The 21,895-nt window shown below is 36.4% G+C and overlaps 2 pseudogenes; one reads left to right on the top strand and one right to left on the bottom strand.

The window, feature by feature from the left end:
* Positions 1-1,949: 1,949 nt before the first annotated feature.
* Positions 1,950-5,872, bottom strand: LOC120183979 (annotated as a pseudogene).
* A 963-nt stretch (positions 5,873-6,835) lies between these two features.
* On the top strand, positions 6,836-17,458 carry LOC120183969 (annotated as a pseudogene).
* Positions 17,459-21,895: the final 4,437 nt, after the last annotated feature.

Here is a 21,895-nt window from a genome sequence, read left to right as displayed (position 1 = left end):
CAATCTGTTCATTGAGAATAACATTGTCATGTCCTTCTATTTTGCACAAGGAACCATCAGCCGTTTTGACAGCTTTACCAAAGTTTGGAAAAAAATTGCAAAATAAATCCTTATTATCAGTCATATGATTCGTAGCACCAGAATCAATGATCCAATTAGGGGTCAATTGGGAGGAGAAAAAAACTGTAGCATAAGGGTTACCTTCTGGTTCTTTAATGACCAGATTACCTTCTGATTGAGCAGCAGAACCAGAAAAATTTTCTGGATTCGAAGTGATCTCCGGAGTAGGAGAAGAAGTTGTGGACATCGTCTAGGTTGGAAAGAAACCGTAACCTAATCTGATACCATATAGAAATAAGAGTAATTATCTGTATTTTCTTATTCTTTTTAATAGGACATATTACATTTTTATATACAAATTATCTCTTTAAAATAGGAAACTCTAAGAAAGGAAAGATATTAATCCTAGGATATGATCCCTTAAAATAAGGAATTGTAGAAATCTATTTACAGAATCCCTTAACTAAAGGAATGGTAATAAATCATATCTCTATAGTTCCTACAGATGCATATTTTTAGAATGTCTTGAACTTCTTAGTAATCTTAACCAAGGCAACTTCATCGGTCACAATTACTAAGATTTAGGAAGGGTCAGGGATAATAGACGCTACATATACCTTATGCCAAGAGCATTGGGCAGGGCAGCTTTACCGACAGGATAATACAAAAATGACTTCAGAATTCTCACTCATAATAACCTTGAAACAGTTTTGAATGGAACATACCAATATAGCAGTTCCCTTGGCTCACACCTCACAGAAAAATTCCCAAGTCATTAAGGAAAATCCTTTCTATTGCTAAAAATGAAATCATACAATACATGACATCGATTCTATGAGCCCTAGTGCTTGAATTTCTAAGAACGAGTAAAAGCAGGGTTTTCTATCGTAAAGAGAGCACGTGAGATTGAGTTCAATACAAACTCAGTGGTGGAGCTGAATGGGCAAAACTGAGACTTATACCATTCATTTAGGTCCTCTCAAGCCTTCAACTTTAACTATACAATTATGGTACAAGCAAGAATTCACAACAGTCCCAAAACAAGCAAATTCTTAAGGACAATTACCAAAGTAGAGATGAATATTCAGCAACTAATGCAAAAGTTTCTAAGCTAATGAAGCCGGAACCTGAAGTGTTAACTGTTTTACCCTACATGAATATAGGTGGCTTTAGGTTATGTTGTTAAATATATCTTTTCCTGTTACTACAGTGAAATTAAAAAGAAAAAGCACAGGTGGACAGGTGGTTGTTAGGCAGGCACAGGACTAGAATTTTGAGTTGCTTTACCCACAAGACCAAGTTAAAGTGCAGGACTCAAGGATAGTCTACGAATATCCTCAGAATAAAAAGGGCAGAGAAAGCTAATAACAATTTGAGAAGCATTGAAATGTCTTTCTCATACAAAATTCTGGAATTAACCGAACAATATTAAATAACATTTAAGTATTGAACACATACCTGGCAAGCCAAAATGTGTTGAAATTGCAGACATAAAACTCTAGAAACCTCTCTCCAATGGTCCAAGCATTAAGACTTGTCATCTCCAGCTCCAGCGCTGTTTGGACAAAAGGTTCATTAAAGTCCAATGCAGACTACCTAAAGCTAAATGATTTCAGTTAGCATAAACTTAAAATTAAGAATCAGAATCATGTATTTTGCACATATCCCAAAACATGGTAGAGTTTCCACCAAGAGGTCATTTCTTCAAATCATATGCTTTTGGAGTTACAGGCTTATGGCTGAGGAGACCATGGACCCCATACTAGGGACCATACTAACCACACACAAGATATCAGTAAAAAACAAAAGGACAACAGTGCTGCTACAGTCCAAGAATAAAGCACGATTAAAACTGAATGTAAACTGAAAATCAAGCTCCCAGGCTCCCCTTCGACCTTCACATGAGTTTAATTTAATTTCAGTCATAAATCCAACAGTTTCTGTAAGAAATTTATTAGGTTAAATTATCTCACATGCAAACATTACATAAATTGGTTGGGTTTAAGCAAGAAAAAAAAGAGAATGGAATTCACAATTAGACTTTCAACAAAAACTCTGCTTTGTTAAGCTTCAAAGGAAGAGTTCATTTACGAAAGTCTGCTAGTAACTTAAATTTTCACCACCACAAAATACCATCATCAAAGCTTCACTAAAAATAGTAATATCAATATCATGTTGTATGAATTAATTGGCTGTGCAGGCTCATGATTTAAGGGTGGTGAGTAGTTGACAGTTGATACATCATTTCCCTGTTAGACCAAACCTTGCAGCCTGCCATTTTCTCTTTTTTTTTTCTTTCTCCTGTTAAGCTCCCACTGGCAATGGAGTGTTAACCAGCACTCCTGAAACCAGATGATATGCATGTATGGTAGGCGTTACAACTATTTAACGTTTGAGAATGCAAATGTAGTAACTCTTTCAAGCATGAATAATCACCTTTATACATGATACTAGCATACTGAAAACTGAAATCGAAGCAAAATAAACAGGAAAAGTTGAGGTTCAATAGCTAAATGGTCTAACATAACCCCAGTTAGATAATTCTCAGCAACTTAATACTTGAAAAGCAAAAATGAATTTTACTTCAGGGGTTGATAAATAGTATATCTTTATTAAAAAAATAAAGATAAATTATCTGCAGACTAGAAAGAACAAAGTTTGGGAGTAACATTTCTGGTAAATTATCAACTATACTCTGATAAGAGTAAGACAAACTGGATAGAAAAATTCAGACTGAAGCATATTTTATCTGATTTCAAGACAGTCCATGTTATATCTGGGCATTGTAAAACAAATTGAAAAAAATTTCCAACCAAGTAGTCCCTTATAGGCAAATCTGAATATAAATTAGTGAATGCAACTGCTGTGAAAGTAGAGGACCATTTGGTTCCCACATAAGAAGGGGAATTTAAAAAAACTAGCATAAATCTTTAAGCAAAAGATGCAGCGATAAAGAAGTTTCTCAAAGGGAAATTCAAAAGTTCTGAAATGAGGTGAAGGAAGAACATGAGCCTAAAGATGAGTAATTCTCATCTTCACTCTTAACAGCTATCCTTTTACAACAACAGTTAAGGAAACATATAAAAAATAATTGAACTTACTAGTACAATCTTTGGTAAACAAACTGTCTTTTAAAGCACATCTTTTATATCAATAATTTTTCATATGCGTCCCTTCTAGCAGTTTTATCTGCTTTATGCTCAGTTTTTATCTTCTGACAGTAGCAGTTAACAACCTTCTTATCTAACTTGTAATAGTACTCCATTTTCTTCAAAGGTTTCAAATCCATATCAATGAAAAACACCTAGAAATTTGCAGCTTAGATAAGATATACAAGTAAAATGAGAAGAAAGCAACAAACCTCATCATATAGGACTTCAATTTCATCCCAAAATAATTTCAATATTATAAAACAGAGAACTATTTGATGTTTTTTCTAGATGTGATACAAAGAAGAAGCAAATTAGTAAAGCCCCAAATAAAATATATAATTGCAAACCACACAAAAAGTTGACTTTCAGAATCTCTGAGAATTTTGAATAAGAAGACCAAAGAATTTCAAGAGATTCCTTTTCAACTGCTATGAAAATACCATATACAATATTTTAGCATTAATAATGGACAGTAAGATGCAACTGAAAATGGCAAGGAAGTGTACCTTGTACTCAAAAACTTGCTTAGTTGATCCTAGATATACAGTACTATGAGAAGATCCTGATAGGACATCTCAATCTTCCATTGGTCTAAAACTTATCATCAAATTACAGTCCTTTACGGTCGCAGCTACAAATAGTCCTTCACAATCTTCAAACTTTCATCCAAAGTAATGGGGTGCAAAGAAGTATGGCGGTTTGATAACTTGTCTTTACTCAATTCTCTACAAACCATACAAGGTTGAGAAATTATGTTATAGTAAGCATGAATTGCCCCTTCAATGTCATAAGCATCAAGCTTCTGAACTTCAAGAAGTTGACCTAATACTCCAGAAGTGTATGCTATATCAGCAACAAGCTGTATAAAGCTAGTTTTGCACAGTCCATCACCTGCCTTAATGACATCCTTAAGTGCATCTTCAAATGCCTAACCAACCAGAACCGTAGTGCTGCCTGCACCCACCACCCAAGCCCTCGAATACAATAGAGCCATTCAAAAATACACGGAAATTGTTCTGAGGGGTGGCATATAGAGCTTCAATGGCTTTACATTCTCCTGTCTAGGGATCCAGAGAATGAATCCAGTGGATTGTATTCACTATATTCTGATATCTGTAAATATTTTTGAAATGTCAGAGAATAAACATAAATATCAACAAAGATGACCATATTAGCTATCTGGATGAGAAAGTGGCTAGTACTCTTCTCTTCCATGTGGACATACAAGTAACTTAACCCAAACACCCCAAACACATACACACACAGACACACATTAAATAAAGGATAATAACAATACTAATAATAATATGAAGATACAAAAGTTACCTCTTGATTATGCAACTTCAGTTCTTGGTGCATCTTAAATCGAGTTGTAGTTCGTTTAACAGCATTTTCTTCAGATATGAATCTTGAAATTGGGAGAAATCCACATTTGGGCTACTTCATCGAAACAAATGGAAAGTAAAACTTTAGTAGAGTGAATGAAAATGCATAACAGAATGAAACAAAGATATTGCCAGGAAAAAGGCATAAAAAATTATATCCGCCTTTATCTCAACAGTTATACATGGTCCACCTTTAAGTGTACCTGAATAAAGAGAGTGCAATGATATGAAATCCTAATAGAGGCTTTGCCATATTGCAGAACCTAAATATTATGTTTTAATGAAATTTAGTTTCACCGTTTAGTTAGATTAAATAATTTGAACTCCAACATGAGAGCTAAGTTTAGCAAAAATAGAAAAGGTGAAAGACTGTATACATGTTCGAGAGCTCTTCTCAAACTGTTGGATTTTCCCACATAAATGCACCGTGTAAGTATGCGTTAGCATTTACCAATCTAATTAAGAAAGCATATTAAGAAAAAGGAAGGCTAGTTCGCTCAAGTACTTTTAGATGTACAAATTTCCTTAAACACAAAATCTAGAGAGCTAGTTCCTAGTCCTCTCCCTACCATCAAACTCTATCAGGCAAACATTTTGTCACCTGCATTCTATTAAAAGTAAGTCTGCTACTAGTACTTTAGCTGTCATAAGGGTAAGATCTGAATGTAGCATTAAACATATCTAGTTAAGCTTTCTGAACAGGATTACGAAGTCCTATTTTTTGTTGTATGCAGGAGTGACAAAATTTACATTTGTAAAAACATGGGAAATGCAACAAACTATATCAGAAAAATATGAAATTACAATTCATAAAGACTGAATGATCTGAAATGATTAGAACAGAATCACGATTCACATCAACCTGTGATGAATCTATTCGGCAAGCAGGACGGCGGCAAGTCACATTCTTCTCAACAGACAGGAGGAATTCCTTAGTCACATGAACACGCATCTGCCAAGCTCAAAACCAATCGCAATAAGTTTCAAGAATAGGCAATTACAAAGTTCATCAAACAAAAAATAACTGAAATCAGAATCATGGTAAGCAGAATATATATCTATTCGATTATACCTAGGCATGACGTGTTTTGGGCCTAACAATGGGCTCGTTACATGCTTGACGTAAAGTTGCTGTACAATCTCTCAGTTTAGCCACACCATTAACTCCTTACATTCTCGCCAAAGAAGCCGTTCATGCGCAGTTAAACCTTCGTTTTCGTGCACTCTACTTTTGCCTTTACGTTGTGACTTTTGTATTCTCATCACTTTCCCCATCTTATTATCATATCAACAAAATTCCAAACGAATAACAAAAAGAAAATAAACAACATTATATTAACAATTTCAATTTTTTAATAAATTCAAAGGAAATGAAACGCATCAGATACCTCATCGAAAAATCTAAAAACAACGTAAGAGTAAATCAAAAGCTGTAAAAAAAATGGAGAAAATTAAGAATGGGTTGATAAGTGAAAATATGGGGTTGTGGCTTATCGTCTTCTTCGTCTCGAGAATTAGAGGGCGGCTAATTATTTTTTAATGGAAAATGGCGAGACGGTAATCAGTATTAGCGCAGCTTTTAGTTGACTGTAAAACAAATTATAATATTATTGGCTGAATCGGGGAAATTTAGCTCCAACTGTTGATCTGATGCAAAATTTGAAGCCGATGGGGTTTGATTTTGCAAGGTTCAATTAAAATTTTCAGATTACTATTGAGGTTGGGTTGGTGGCCGAGTTTTGATTAACAACACCGTTTAAAATATTTTATCAAAATAATAATGAAAAGGATTCATGGTCACTTAGCATAGAATAATGACATTACAATGTGTATTGTAGAGGTCTATCAAGGTTCCTTAAAAATTATTTTTGAATAACTTTACGTTGCAGATTTATCAATGAAGGAAAGTTGAGATAATATATAAACCCCTTAAAAGCCTTTTTTCCGCAATGTGGGATTTTGCATTACTAATAGCCTCCAAATGTCCGACATTTATTTATGACCAAACATTTACCCTTATATTTATTAAATATAAAACTTATTTATACAAAAAATAATATTATAAATACCATCTATCTCAGAATAGTTTAAAACGTGTAATATTAAGTGGACCACCGAGACCAGCTACCTCATCCGCAATCTCATTATTTGCGACTCTATGTAAAGGGTGCTCTTAGTTCTGCCTTGAATATACACCGAGCAAGGAAAATATAAGGCAAAGTAATTAAGCTGCGAATAATGCAAGTACCTCAAATGAACGAGGGGAATGACGACACTAGCTTCGCAAATAACGCGACGGTTCAGTTTTTTTTAAAATCTTTGGAACATCGTATGCATGTTTGCGGTTTGCCATTTAGTTTATTTTCTTCTGATGGTTTGGAATTTTGCAGAGAGATATTATATTTGTCCGTAAACGAATCATGCAAGAAGCAGTGCTAGAAATGCTATGCAGCAGCAACATGATGGAACTAGAAAGCATGGGAATTGCAGACTTAGGTTATTCATCGGGACCCAACACTCTATCTATAATCTCCGCCATCATGGACACAGGAGAAGCTGCAAATATTCATCTCGGTCAGCGTCTGGCACAAGGTGGGGGCAAGAGCCTCGCACAGGGTGGGGCGAGAGCCTCGTGTCACGGACTTACTTTTTCAACTAGGTTTTTAGTCCGTGTGGCACCTGAAAAGAGACTCTTCCCAAGTCAAGACAACCTTAATCCTTGATGATCTGTCCAACAAATAACCACATGAGCATTAATATTATCGCCACTATAGAGTTTCCCAAGCCAAGAGTCGAGATCGTGGGCCATAGCGGATGCACACAGTCGACCCCAGCCTTCCCGTTGGGAAAAAATAATTTATTATTAAAGCCAGTGGATTACATTGACCATACTCACCCCACACCATCGACTAGACTGTAGGGGAAGCCCTCGATAGTGTGTCTACACAGATACCTTTACATGTGGACCAATCCAAACTCTGCCGACAGTCCACCCCTACATATATGAGAAAATAAAATAATAGAAACGCTACCTGTAGACATAAAAATGCTCGAACTGAGGACTATATATCCTACCCCCATTCTCTACCTAAACATTGAAATGCTTGAAAAGATGACAAGTTTATTCTACCCTGCCAATAGGTCCTATACATGGTTGGTCTTGGCGTACCTACCCAGTTGTGGCCCCATAAAAGGGACGACCAGGACATTCTACCCCACCCAATTAGTCGATGTCCTCATCGACGAGTACTACTTGAACATTTCTCTTTTGATGTTGAGTTGATGACTCCTCTTATGGAAATATTCTTCTTTCCCATCTTCGGCAATAAGGTTGTCGGCATTACATATGTGCTCTCTCCTAACAACATCAAACAACTTGTAGAAGGCATCAGAATAACTCATGTTGACATCATAAAATCCAGACCTAAGACAACATCAAAATCATCCATAGGAGAGATGGAAAAGTCAACATCCCCTCCCATACTCCCAGTTTTATCTTCACTTTTTTAGCGCTCCCACATATCACCACAGCGGACGAGTTCACTACCCCTCATATGCCCTATTTCCTTGCTAACTTTCAATCCACACCTCTTAGCTTTTTCAGGTGAGATGAATATGTCGGTTGCTCCAGTGTCCACCAAAGCCCTTGAAGTTATTCCATTCACTATAATGTCCACATACATGAGGCCCCTAACTGGCTCTTTTCTCAACTTTCTAACTTGAGTTTGTAAAGCACACAAGAATCGAATCGAACATATTCTAGTTGGCACATTGTCACAATCTTCTTCAAGTGATCTTATTGCGATTCATCCCTCGATGTGTTCACCAACGCATTGAATGCACTCCTATGCAGACAATCAACCAACTGATGAGAGATTTTACATAAATAACACTCTAAAGGCGACCTTGGTCTATCCCCATTCTGCCTATATCCATTCTTAGGATACGAATCCATAGATTGCCTCGGTTTCTCACCATTTTGTTTGTATCCATTACTTGATGTATTCGGTGTTAGGTCTCTGAGAAAAGGTTTTTTCTTTGCTCCCCAACTTGAAGCTCCATCTCTTCTAGCCACCTTTTTCTCATTGCATTCATATCACCATCACCCCTAAACAAGTTGTCCTCTCCTTGAAAGGGGCCCCTTCGCTTGGTCGCAACATTGGTATAATCACTAAGACATTCAATAGCATTCATCGCCTCATTCATATTCCCTACATGTTGTCTCTGAATCTCTGTTCTAGCCCACAATTTTAGTCCTTCCAAGAAATATAATGTATTGTTATTTTCAAACATGTCTGATGTCCAGCATCAGTGTCACAAACTCTCTCACATATTCAAAAAATGTCCTTGTTTGTGTTAGTTACCTCAGCTTCTTTCGCATATTGTACTCCACATTCTCTTGAAAGAATGTTTTTCTTCAATTCTTTCTTCAAATCATCCCACGTGTTGATGGAATATTCACCGTCAACAAACTTGGACCACCACCATAATTTGGCATCTCCTGCAAAATACACCGAGTCCATAAAGACCTTGTCCTCTTCGGAGTTAGCCAGCATCACCCTAAAATATTACTCAATATCAAACAAGAAATTCTCAAACTCTTTGGCATCCCTAGTTCCCCCATACAGCTGAGGTTCAGGTACATTGACACTTTGACTTATGTCGATAGAGCCCAAACCCAGATTATCCACATCATGTTGAATCAAATTAACTTGAGCCTTGAGTTCCTTGAACGCCTCCAACATAGAACTAATAGCCTATTGTGCTTCTGAAATCATCCTAGCTTTTAGTGCCACCATTTCAGCTTCTAAACTTTCAATTCTATTTTGGTTTACCAACCCACTGTAATGTGTTTTAACCATTTTCAAATATCCAATAAGTAACACTGTAAAACAACAATAATCACAAGTATATACCACAATGCTTAGGATAAAAATTGTCACAACATAAACTTTTCAACACCCTCGTGCCACAAAAAGTAAAGCCTCTATGTCAACAACACAAATAAGCATTCTTGCACCAAGATTACAATGAAGCACCTCCGTGCTACATAAGGAAAGCTCTCCTGCAGAACATTATAATCACGTGTGTTTACGTTGTTACCCTGATTAAGCGACTATGCTCATTTTCACAATTGAGCACCCATGTACATAGATTATCTTATTTCACCCTGCTTACTCCACACGTTAGGGCGCTCAGCGTAAGATCAATTCATTCTGCCTACTCCTTTCATAGAAGCGCTTGACATGAACTCTGTCTACCCTACTTACCCCACCCGTTGAAGCGCTCGACGTGAAATTAAATTAATATGCCTACTCCACACACTAGACCACTCGATGCAAGATCAGGTCATTCTGCCTACTCCCTTAATGGAAGCACTCGACATGAACTCTGTCTACTCCACATGTTGAAGCGCTCAGTGTGAAATTAAACTCTGCCTATTCCACATGTTAGAGCGCTCGACGTAAGATCAAGTCATCATGCCTACTCCTTCATGGAAGAGCTCGACATGAACTCTATCTACCCTGTCTACTCCACACATTGAAGCACTTAGCGTGAAATTAAAGTACCCTACCTACTTCACACGTTAGAGCGTTCGACGTAAGATCAGGTCATTATGCCTACTCCTATCTAGAAGTGCTTGGCATGAACTTTGTTTCCTATACCTACTCCCAACGTTGAAGCACTCAGCATGAATCCTAATAAGAAACAAGGAACTCATATTGTTTGCCATGAACTATTTTGCTCTGATACCAAATATCACGGACTTACATTTTCAAATAAGTTTTTAGTTCGTGTGACACCTGAAGAATGACTCTTTCCAAGTCAAGTCAGTCTTAATACTTGATGATCTGTCCAACAAATAACCACATGAGCATTAGTATTATCATCACCATAGAGTTTTCCAAGCCAATGGTCGAGATCATGGAGCATAGTGGATGCACACAGTCGACCCCAACCTTCCCATTGGGAAAACATAGTTTATTTTTAAAAGCGTCGAATTACATTGCCCATACTCATCCTACACCATCGACTAGCCTATAAGGGTAGCCCTTGATGGTGTGTCTACACATATATCTTTACCTATGGATCAGTCTAAACTCTGTCGACTGTCCACCCACTACATATATACTAAAATAAAATAACAGAAATGCTACCTGTAGAAATAAAAATGCTCGAACCAAGGACTATATATTTTGTCCTCATTCTCTATCTAAACATTGAAATGCTTGAAAAGATGACAAATTTATTCTACCATGCCAATAGGCCTTATACCTCGCACCAATAGGCATTAGATCCGGATACCCGCACAACAGCAAGCTTGATCCACGGCTTTGGTTCGGGAGACTCAACAACCATCGTTGAGATAAAGTCCTTGTGTCGAGTGCCTCGCTCACCTTTGCAAACCCCATCCAGAAGCCTTGATCACCATCGACAGTCCCACACGGGTGCCTCGGTCACCATCAGTACTCTCAGGCGGTTGTATCGCTCACCATCGGCAACCCCAAGGAAAGCTTAGTGTCACAAATATAACTTTTTGGCCCTTTTGTTATGTCTTGCGACACTCGAAAAAGACTCATTCCATTCAAGTCAATATTTCCTTCAATGATTCATGCCTCGACTTTATTCGTCATAAAGCCTCGCCACACTTCATAATGTCATTCCTCGAAACATTAGCCAATCCTACATCAACTTGTCCAAATAGACAAGCCTCGTATTAATCCATAAGCCACAATAATCTCAAAACCACAAGTTCTCTTGGAAATGAGATCCTGTGGGGCATAGCGAATGCTAGGTTGAAACCTCATTCATTTATCAATAGTATAATATAGGACCTATAGGCCCCAAACTATGACATCATCATTAAGAAAGATCGTACCACCCACTTGGTCCCGACGCTTGCACATTTAGGCTCAACATGAGCCTAGGAGAAGGATACTTACATCATGGTAGCTCCACATGCTAGCTCAGGGTGAGGGGGATGGTGGAGACCCAACACTAGTTTATTTCCCCTTAATACGTCTGAAACTAGGTTGTCTCCTTGACATTCCCTCCATTACCCTTCTTCAAGCTTTTCCTTGACTCACGATCGTATCTACTCGGTCCACCATCAAGTTAGTGTCAGGTTAATCTCATGGAAATAAGATGTCCCAGAAATTCTCCCCCACTCACTTTGGTTGAAATCCTCTTTGACACTAAAACCATATCTTAGTTACCTTGTTACATAGTGTTAGCCCTCCTCATGAGGTCCATCACTTGCCCTCAAGGACTAAGATCATGATTCGTTCTATGGGACACCAAACTCACAGCTTTGGGTAGAATAAGCCCACTTACATTTATTTTCTCTCAGTGCTATCGAGCTTATTTTTATTCTTCCTAAGGAATTAACCTTAAGGAACCCTCATAGTTATGTCTAACATCTCGAATACCATCACATCATTCCAAACCATATGATACACCACTTGGTGTGTCACCCTTCGTGTACCTACCACTTAGCGGCATCTCCGGAGATGTGTCACTCATAACAAGGTAAGGATAATCACTCCCAAAAGTACCATATTGGCTCTAAATATATGGGTATTCAAACACGTTAGGCATGTCCCAACTGAGGTCCTCTTGGCCTTCATAGACGCACTGTAACATCTCCAATAAAGAATAAAGGTTCTCCCACCTTTATTCTTGTCCAAGGCTTCTATAATAGTAATAATATACATGCTTCATTACTAAACACAAATCACCACTAACAAACACATATGTTAGTGCAATAAATATAATACAAACCAAATACACTATACCAAGATACCAAAGTACCTTTTAGGTTTATCATTAACAATGATACTCATTCGTTGGAACCATGCCAGGTGTTTTACCTTGTTCAAATCATTGATCTGTGAATCTGTTTTATGCGACTCTGTATTCTCCCCCACTCAATGTCATGGCGACCTCGTCATGAACACGATTACTTTGCAGCTCCGCATTTTGTATCTTGGCATTCTCCCCTACTCAATGTCATGACGGCCTCGTCGTGAATATTATTATGCTTGATTTCCATGATATTAACCCCTTAATCCACTCGCATGTGCCTTAATATTCTCCCCCACTTGATTTCGTGATGCCCTAATCATGAACATCATCGTGTTTCATGACATTTTCCCCGCATAAACAGTTTATCACAATAAAGAGATAGCTCCCATATAAAATAATGAGCCATTTTATCTGGATATCAACAAAAATGAGAATTCCTACAGAAGATATAATAGAAAACCCATCACGCCACCAAGAACTAGCACGCAAAGATTAGAAGTAAGCATTATGGTGCTAACACGATCAAACACCCTCACGAACAATATAAAATGTGCTCTTGTGGAAATGTCAGAAATAAACAACTTTGAACTATAGAATAAGAGCTCCCGAGACAAACATCACTAATAAGCAACCCTAAATGAGGAAAAGTAAGCATCTTGTGCGAACAAGAAAATGATAACCCACTTCACCACATCTTGCACTTATCCTTGTAACTCAAATCTAGCCCACAACTTGAATCTTTTAAATAGTTCTTTTATAGGGAACACACCAACTTTGGAACTTCAATCGCATCATACTTCGAACTTACCTACCGAAGCCATCAAAGTCGTCACCAACCTTGTCCTTCCCAGACTAAGCACATATTTTCCATAAATAACACCCTATGACAAATAGAGAAATTACTCAAATTCTTTAACATCCTTAGTCCCTTCAAAGCATTCGGGACCATGGACCTTCACCCTTTGCCTCGTTATCAAGCTCAAACAATGTCTCTAGCAAGTCTTGCTAGATCATCTCAACCCTTCAGACTCGGTCTCTTGAGCCCATAAGGGCTCTAAGGTCTGCTAGTGTGAATTCTAGCTCCTCAGTACTCCGTCGATTCATAGTACCACTATCTGTTATGGCAAGCAACATATCATATCATCTCGCAGTTATGGGGAAATTTAATGATCAACCATTACGCAATCGAGTCATAATCTCTATATGACTCTGTCTCTATCCCTGCAACACAAAAGAACAAAAGAGCACCATTGTGCCAAATTCATAAGCACTAATATGTTTTATTAATAAATAATTGAGCACCTCTGTGCTAAGATCTCAGAACTATCACCTCTGTGCATAAAGGAAATGATTGAGTACCTCTGTGCATCAATATATAAACTGATGCATTTGAGGAACGATTGAACACCTCTATGCATCAATCTAGAATTTGGCGCCTCTGTGCATTCAAGGGACGATTGAGCACCTCTGTACAACAATCTAGAAAATGGCACTTTCATGCATTAAAGAAACGATTGAGCACCTTTGTGAATTTACCACACTATTCTACTCTGCCTACTCCACACGCTATAGCGCTTGGCGTAAGATCAGGTTACCCTGTCCACTCAACTCATTGAAGCGATTAGCGTGAACCCTGTCTACTCCATATGTCAAAGCGCTTAACGTAAAATAAAAACGAAGAAACTCAAATCATCTACCAAAAGCAACCCATTTTGCTATGATAACAAGTGTCACGTACATAACTTTTCGCCCCTTTTGTTATGTCGTGCGACACTCAAATATGACTCATCCTATTCAAGTCAGTATTTCCCTCAATGATTCATGCCTCGACTTTATTTATCATAAAGCCTTGCCACACTTCGTAGAGTTATTCCCACGAAACATTAGCCAATCATGCATTAACCTGTCCGAATAGACAAGCCTCGTATTAGTCCACAAGCCACAATAATTTCAAATCCACAAGTTCTCTTGGAAGGGAGATCTTACGGGACATAGCGAATGCTAGGTTACAACCTCACTCCTCTATCAAGAGCGCGATATGGGATCCACAAGCATCAAATCGTCCCTAGGTATCATCCTAGAGAGACATCGTACCACCCATTTGGTCCCGATACCCGCACACCTAGGCTCCACATGAGCCTAGGAGAAAGTCACGTACACCATGGAAAATCCACATGCTAGCTCAGGGTGAGGGGATGGTGGAGACCCAACACCAATTCATTTTCCCCTAAAGAGCTAAAGAAACTTACCAGATATAACACCAGTAAACATTGACACGTCTAAAACTAGGTCATCTCCTTGATATTCCCTCTATCGTCATTCTTCAAGCTTTTCCTTGACTCAAGATCGCATCTACTTGGTCCACCATCTAGTTATTGTCAGGGTAATATCATAGAAATGAGATGTCCCTGACACCTCGGTCACCATCGGTAATACTAGGCTATTGGTGCGGGAGTCACGTCCGCACCCACAAGGTTGGGCGGGACCTTCGCACAGGATGGGGCGGGACGCACTCCCCTTTGATATGTGTGGAACAAGTCGGAGTTTAGGTTTCAATGACCTTTACAGCAGTGATTTCAATGATAGTTTCATGTCGTTGCCGGCTTTCTACAACAGACTGAACGAAGAGAAAGGGCTTGGATTCGGATCCTCCTTCATATCGGTGTCCCAGGCTCTTTCTATGGCAGATTGTTCCCTGCCAACAGCCTGCATTTCGTGCTTTCTTCATCCGGTCTTCACTGGCTCTCACAGGTTAGCACTTAGCAAAATGATCGATATCATAAAAATTTCTTTGAATGTTCATTTTTCAATATGATTTCTGTTAATTATTTGTCCATTTCTCAGTTTGTTTGGTTTTTCATAGTTCGACTTATTTGCCAGTGATTATTCTTCTTAGCCACTGCCAGCTCCAACTCTTCAGTTTCTTGTCATTTACCGAAACTTATTATCAACTCCAGAAAGTACAAGACCAGAAAAGAGAACAAAGAGGCAAAAGTTAATCAAATTTATTCCAAAAACCAAAAGTTTCTAAAACCCAAAAAACAGAAATGAAAAGAAACAAAGAAAGTAGAAACTTTATCAAACCCATTTTACAGAAAGAAAAAGGAACAGTCAAAATGCTACTGCACTAAATGACTCAATTAGATCTGGTTAAAAGAGAGAATTTTCAGCAGAAAAAGGTGAAGTCACAGTGTTATGCGTAGAACTGAACATAAGCTGCACTGCATGACAGCCATGTTTCAGCACTGGGTTTTCATTTTATGCTACCACTTTCTTTCCTGTTTTCCCATCTTTCCTTAGAACTTTTTTTAGTTCAAATTGCATGAACGACAGGTGTAATTTAACGCAAAACAAACCATCCCCATTTCTCCACGTTATCTTTAATAATAATGATTACTGATGGTGCATGGGCGTGTCTAAAAGATTAAAATGGTGGACTGTTACAGGCTCCAGCCGGCCTGCAGAGCAATGGTCTCAAATATGTGAATATATAAGGGAAAGCTGTATATTTCAAAGAGCAGCCCCCAGAGTGTAACGGATGCCTACTCGTTGCAATTCCGGAACGACTTTTCACTCTTCTTTAAACCACGTTCCCAAGAATTGGTTGCCGGCGGCCGCATGTTCCTTTCCTTCTTGGGTCGGAAATCCACTGATCCCAGACCTGTTAGCTGAAGCAATCATGTGTCTGGCTAGAGAGGTACATGTTGCCTTTAGTTTTAGATGTTTTAATTTAATGACATTGCATGCTATTGAATCTTTTCCCAGGGTCGAATTGAGGAGGAAAACGTTGATTCTTTCAATGCCGCTTACTATGGTACATGCACGGAGGAGATAGAGGAGGTGATACAAACAGAAGGGTCTTTCACAATTGATTGACATGAAGCTTTTGAAATTACTAGAACTCGAAAGTTCTGCATACGTAATTTTTTTAAATTAAAATCTTTAAAAAATAATATTTTTTTATCACCGAAAACGTACATAAAACTTAAATACAAAGGATTATGTTAATTATAGTAATCTTAGTCTTTGAAAACGAAAATAAGATAGTACAAGAAAAATGCAGTGACTCTTATATGTTCTTCTAAAACTCATTTAATAAATTAATTAAAACTTATTTAATGTTTGATTATAATCTAATAAAAGTACATGTTTGATTATAATGTAATTAACAATATTATTTATGTTTTCATTTTTATTTATAATATACTTATTAAATTTATTGTTTGATTATTGTGTATCTAAAAATAAGAAATGTCATTTTATTTATTTATTATTTATTATCTATTATCTATGAATATGTTGATAATTGTTCACGAACATATTCTATTATATATTTATGAACATTTTTATTTAACTTACACAAATGAATAGGCACACATATAATTATAAATAAATAAATACATAAATATTAATAAAATCCATAATAGAAACATATAAACTTTAAAAAAACTGAACAAGAATAAAATGTTGTTGTTTTTTTTGGTGTTTAGATCATTTAATTACTTTTTTACATGACATCGATAATAAGAGGATATTCAAATTATATAGACAAATAAAACCACTAAGTTGGTGTGGTACAAGAACAAAATTCATAATTCAAGCAGAACTGGCTTACAAAATAAAGCCACTTTACGGATCATATGTGTTTTTTATCTACAAAACAATTTTATTAAAATCGTATAAATTATATCCAAATTATATGCCTCATTCAAAAATCTCCTTACCTGAAGGAAAAAAGTACATACAACTTGGACTAACAACAAAAGGCTACTCCAAACTATAAGCTCGACTTTCAAATTATAACACACTACGCTGACATAAACTGCCAACAAATGCTGCAGAGCTCAAACTACACTGCCTAACCCACAGAACAAGGGCTCAAAACTTCAATCTTCTATAGCATCCAGCAAAACAAACAACAAGCTAAACTCACCCCTTGCATACCTACTTCAGCAAGACATCCATTTAGATGGCAGCAACCCCCACCCTTTAACCTTCAAGACTAATCAAACCAACCCTGTACGTACAAAATACACAATGTTGATATATACATGAATTTCAAGAATGGTTGAATGAGAGGTGATCAGAAAACGTATTCCTAGTTGACTTCTTCCTCGTCATCAATCTTCTCTTGCATCGTTACTTTGTTTCTTTCATCAATGAAAGCCTCTATTGCAAACCTGAACTCTTCGTTGCTCATATTATCCATTAATCTACATGCCGGAAATTCCCTCATTGTGATGACCAATTCTTTGCTCATCCTTCCCTCCAGCCTCCGATGATGATGATTTCGCTCCGAACACTCATCCGAGTTGTCCGAACCGAGAGCGACTATTTCCCCAACAGCATTCTCCACTAGGATGACATGCTTGTCGACTGAGATCTCTTCCAAATCACGACCATGTTCATCGTCCTCAAGTGAAGGACGAGAGTCAACATTGTCGGAGGATGCAGATGCGGTTCCTTTGAGATGGCAACTGTTTTTGGGTAGATAAAACGAAAAGAGCAAAGATGATGAAGTTGAGTGATGAATGATGTAATTTACGTATAAAAATGCATGGCCGTCAAGTTTTTAACAGTGAGGTATTAAAATGAAACAAAATCTAAATGTTAAATATAATTTTAAAAAAATTAAAAGTTTATGTATTAAAACGAATCAAAACTGACGTATAATTTAACTTTTAATAATTGTTCATTGTTGTTTTTACTATAGTTTAAGAATCAGGAAATCCTTTGTTTAATCATTTTAATTAATAAAATAAACCATGGAGATTTAACCATATTGATAACGTTATTTGACTCCCAATAGCATTCTTGTATTTTATGAACTCAGGTAACTTCCAGGCCCCAGAGTTTGCCGACTTTTTTATTTCTGAGGAAGAAAATGAAATTTGAAAGAGAAATCAACATATATATATATATATATATATAAACAGTTAGCTTCTGCAAATACGTAAAACAATCACAGGATATTAAAGCTAACAGGTGTTACCGCCTGCGGATTTCTGGAATTCTATCAATTTCATATGATGAATAACCGCTGTCCACTTCGATTTTAAATATGATTTGAGTCAGAATGAATTATTGAAAATTTTAATTTAAATATTTGATTAATAATGATTAAATATTTTACTCGGATAAAATAGAACTTTGGAATCGATTATGTGTGGGAAATGTTAAAACATTTAAAAAAAATTGTATATTTAAAAATACACGTGTCGTAACCGGTTTTCGTCCAGACACAAATTTTTACTTGGCGAGAAAAATAAAACGAATAAATAAATGATTTTGAAAAATATTTTGGGAGTCGCCATTGACCTTTTTGGGTTAGGTAGGTCAATTACCTAAAAACAATCTTTTAAAATAGTTTTTAAGAAAACATAATTTAAAAGATAAATTGATCTGCGTATAACCAAAAATTCGTTCTTTTTAATAATAAAAAGGGATTCATGGTCGATTACGTTTAGGGAATGATTAACACCCCTATAACGCCCAAAATTGATTCTCATTAATTATAAATTGTCTCTATTATGGGAAATTTAAGAATTCAAAAAATATATTTAATTCATAATCTTGTTATTTCAAATTTATAATTTTAAGAAAATATATTATATTTTTATTAAATAAGATATTTATTTATTTAAAAATATCAGAAAAGAGTTTTTAGGTGTTTTAAGACAGCTCCTTTCTTAATATTAAAAAATAAATAAATATTAATAAAACATTTATCTAAAAATAATATATATAAAAGAAATAGATTTATTTATAAAGTAAAATATTTATTTTTATTTAAAAATATCAGAAAATGGACATCCAGTTGCTTTAAGACTGTCCTTTCTTAATATTGATAAATATATATTTTAAAATGATTTTAAAAGTAATATATTAAATATTATTTTAATATAAATAAAATAAATAAATATTATTTATTAAAATTATATATATGTATTTAAGATTAAATACTAATAATAATATATTAAAATTGAAATACAACTAAATAATGACCAAAATAAATAAAATTATAACTATATAGTAAAATAATAAAGCTTGTAATTGAGAATATTAATGACTAAATTATAATAAATTAAATATCTAATTAGTAATTAATTATTTAAAATTATAGTGGCTAAACATGCTATTTTACCCATTTATTAGTTTAGTGACTAAAATAAAATTATATTAAATTCAAATCTCAAATTATAATTAACTAAAACATGCATTTCGAGGTTAATATATTAATTAATAAAATTATAATGACTAGATCGATTATTTTACCTAATACATATATAATTATGTAAAGGACTAATTTATAATAAAATAAACTTACGAGACCAAATTTAAAAATTCAGAATTCTCTTTCAGTGACTAAAATGCAGAGTTACAAAACTGCAATGGCTACAGGCATGGTTATTCCACGCGTAAAATTACGAACACACCCCTCCCCAAAACAACGTCGTTCGGGGAGAGGTATAAATACCCGTTTAAACCGGCCTTTAGGCCATTTTCCTTTATTTTCTGGTTTGAGTTTCTCTCTTTTAGAGAGAGAAGCTCTGCCTTCTCTCTAAAGTCTCTCCGGTCGGCAGCCGTACTCCAGGCCGGTCACCACTGTCGGCCACCGTTTACGGTGGCCGGAAATTACAAAATACCCCCAAAGCGTAGATCTAAACGTCCTAAGGCCTGATCTAAGGCTATTTTAACCTAAAACCCCATAATATATCGTAAATCTACGATTTTCACCTTCAGTGTTTCGGTTCTCTGACGACGTTTGGGGCTCTCCGACGACAGAGTAAGTTCCTCTCTTCTCTTCTCTTATATTTTTGTTTTTGGTTGCTGTTTCGTTCTGCTCTGTTGGTTGTTTGCTTGCTCTTGGGTTCCTCTCTGTTGATGTTCTCTGTGTTTGGCCTTTTTTTTTGCTCGGTATCTCTCGGTTGCTCTCGCCGTCCTTCTTTTGCAAATTCGGTGGCCTTATTTATAGGCCACCACGAACGCTATTCGAACTGGTCACAAGGAGTGACCCTAGGTGAGTCACCATAGCTATGGTGGTGACTCACCATAGGGCTTCGACGTGGGGATACTATTTGATCTTCTGGAGGCTTCGATGGCGAAGTGGCTTGATGGTGGAGCGTCGGCAGCGGCTGGACATGGCACCTGGCAGAGGCGGCTGCTGGGAGTTCTTGTAGATAGCTAAGGCGGCGGTTGGGAGGGTTTAGAAACCTTAGCTGAAACCCTAAATATTTAGGGTTTCCATTTAGGTATGGGTCGATTCTGATTGGGCATGTGTTGTAAACGGGCCTTCGGGTCTTTGGGCTTGTAATTATTTTTTTAATAATAATATTAAGAGTAATAATATTAATAAGAATATATAATAAAAATAATAATTTTAATAATCATAATAATAATAATAATAACTATATGAAAAAATTAGTGTTTACAACTGCCCCTCTTTGTTTATTTTTGTGTTAACAAGAATAGAGCAAAGACGAAAAAAACAATAATTTTTTCATTTAGCTTCTTTTGAGTATGATGGAAATATTGAAAATATTCTGCCCAAAGGTCTTATGAATGGCCCTGAGGTCTTATCATCTTGCTCGGAAGGCTTAAAAATGGCCCGAAGGCTTTGAAAACATCATGCACTGAAGGGCTTACAGATGGCCCGAAGGTTTTGAAAACATCATGCACTAAAGGGCTTACAGATGACCCTAAGGTTTTGAAAACATCATGCACTGAAGGACTTACAGATGACCCGGAGGTTTTGAAAACATCATGCACTGAAGGACTTACAGATGACCCGAAGGTTTTGAAAACATCATGCACTGAAGGACTTACAGATGACCCGAAGGTTTTGAAAACATCATGCACTGAAGGGCTTACAGATGACCCGAAGGTTTTTGAAAACATCATGCACTGAAGGGCTTACAGATGACCCGTAGGTTTTGAAAACATCATGCACTGAAGGACTTACAGATGACCTGAAGGTTTTTGAAACATCATGCACTGAAGGGCTTACAGATGACCCGAAGGTTTTTGAAAATATCGTGCACTGAAGGACTTACAGATGACCCAAAGGTTTTGAAAACATCATGCATTGAAGGACTTACAGATGACCCGAAGGTTTTGAAAACATCATGCACTGAAGGACTTACAGATGTGGGAAATAGTTTACTAAGTAAGAAACTATGAAAATAGTTTTCTTACTATTCAACAATTTCTTTTTAAGAAAAGATTAAATGAGAAATTTTTGGAAATCGTTTTCTCATTGAAATAACTTGTTGATTGGGTAACATGTCCAAAAATAATACTTCTTTTGTGAATTGCGTCCATCTATTCTTCAGATGTTTGTGTGATTCCTTCATTTGAGGTTTTGAATTCTACCTTCTTGTAAGGTATTGTTCATCATGAATATTCTTTTTCGTATGAAAATCTGCAAAACCTTATGTTTGAATACAATTAAATGTATTAATGTAATGCATTTTCTGTTATGCAGATGATGTT

The sequence above is a fragment of the Hibiscus syriacus genome, unplaced genomic scaffold, assembly GCF_006381635.1.
Source record: "Hibiscus syriacus cultivar Baekdansim isolate YM2019G1 unplaced genomic scaffold, ASM638163v2 tig00003725_pilon, whole genome shotgun sequence".
Taxonomy (NCBI): domain Eukaryota; kingdom Viridiplantae; phylum Streptophyta; class Magnoliopsida; order Malvales; family Malvaceae; genus Hibiscus; species Hibiscus syriacus.
This window is presented reverse-complemented; position numbering and strand designations above follow the sequence as displayed.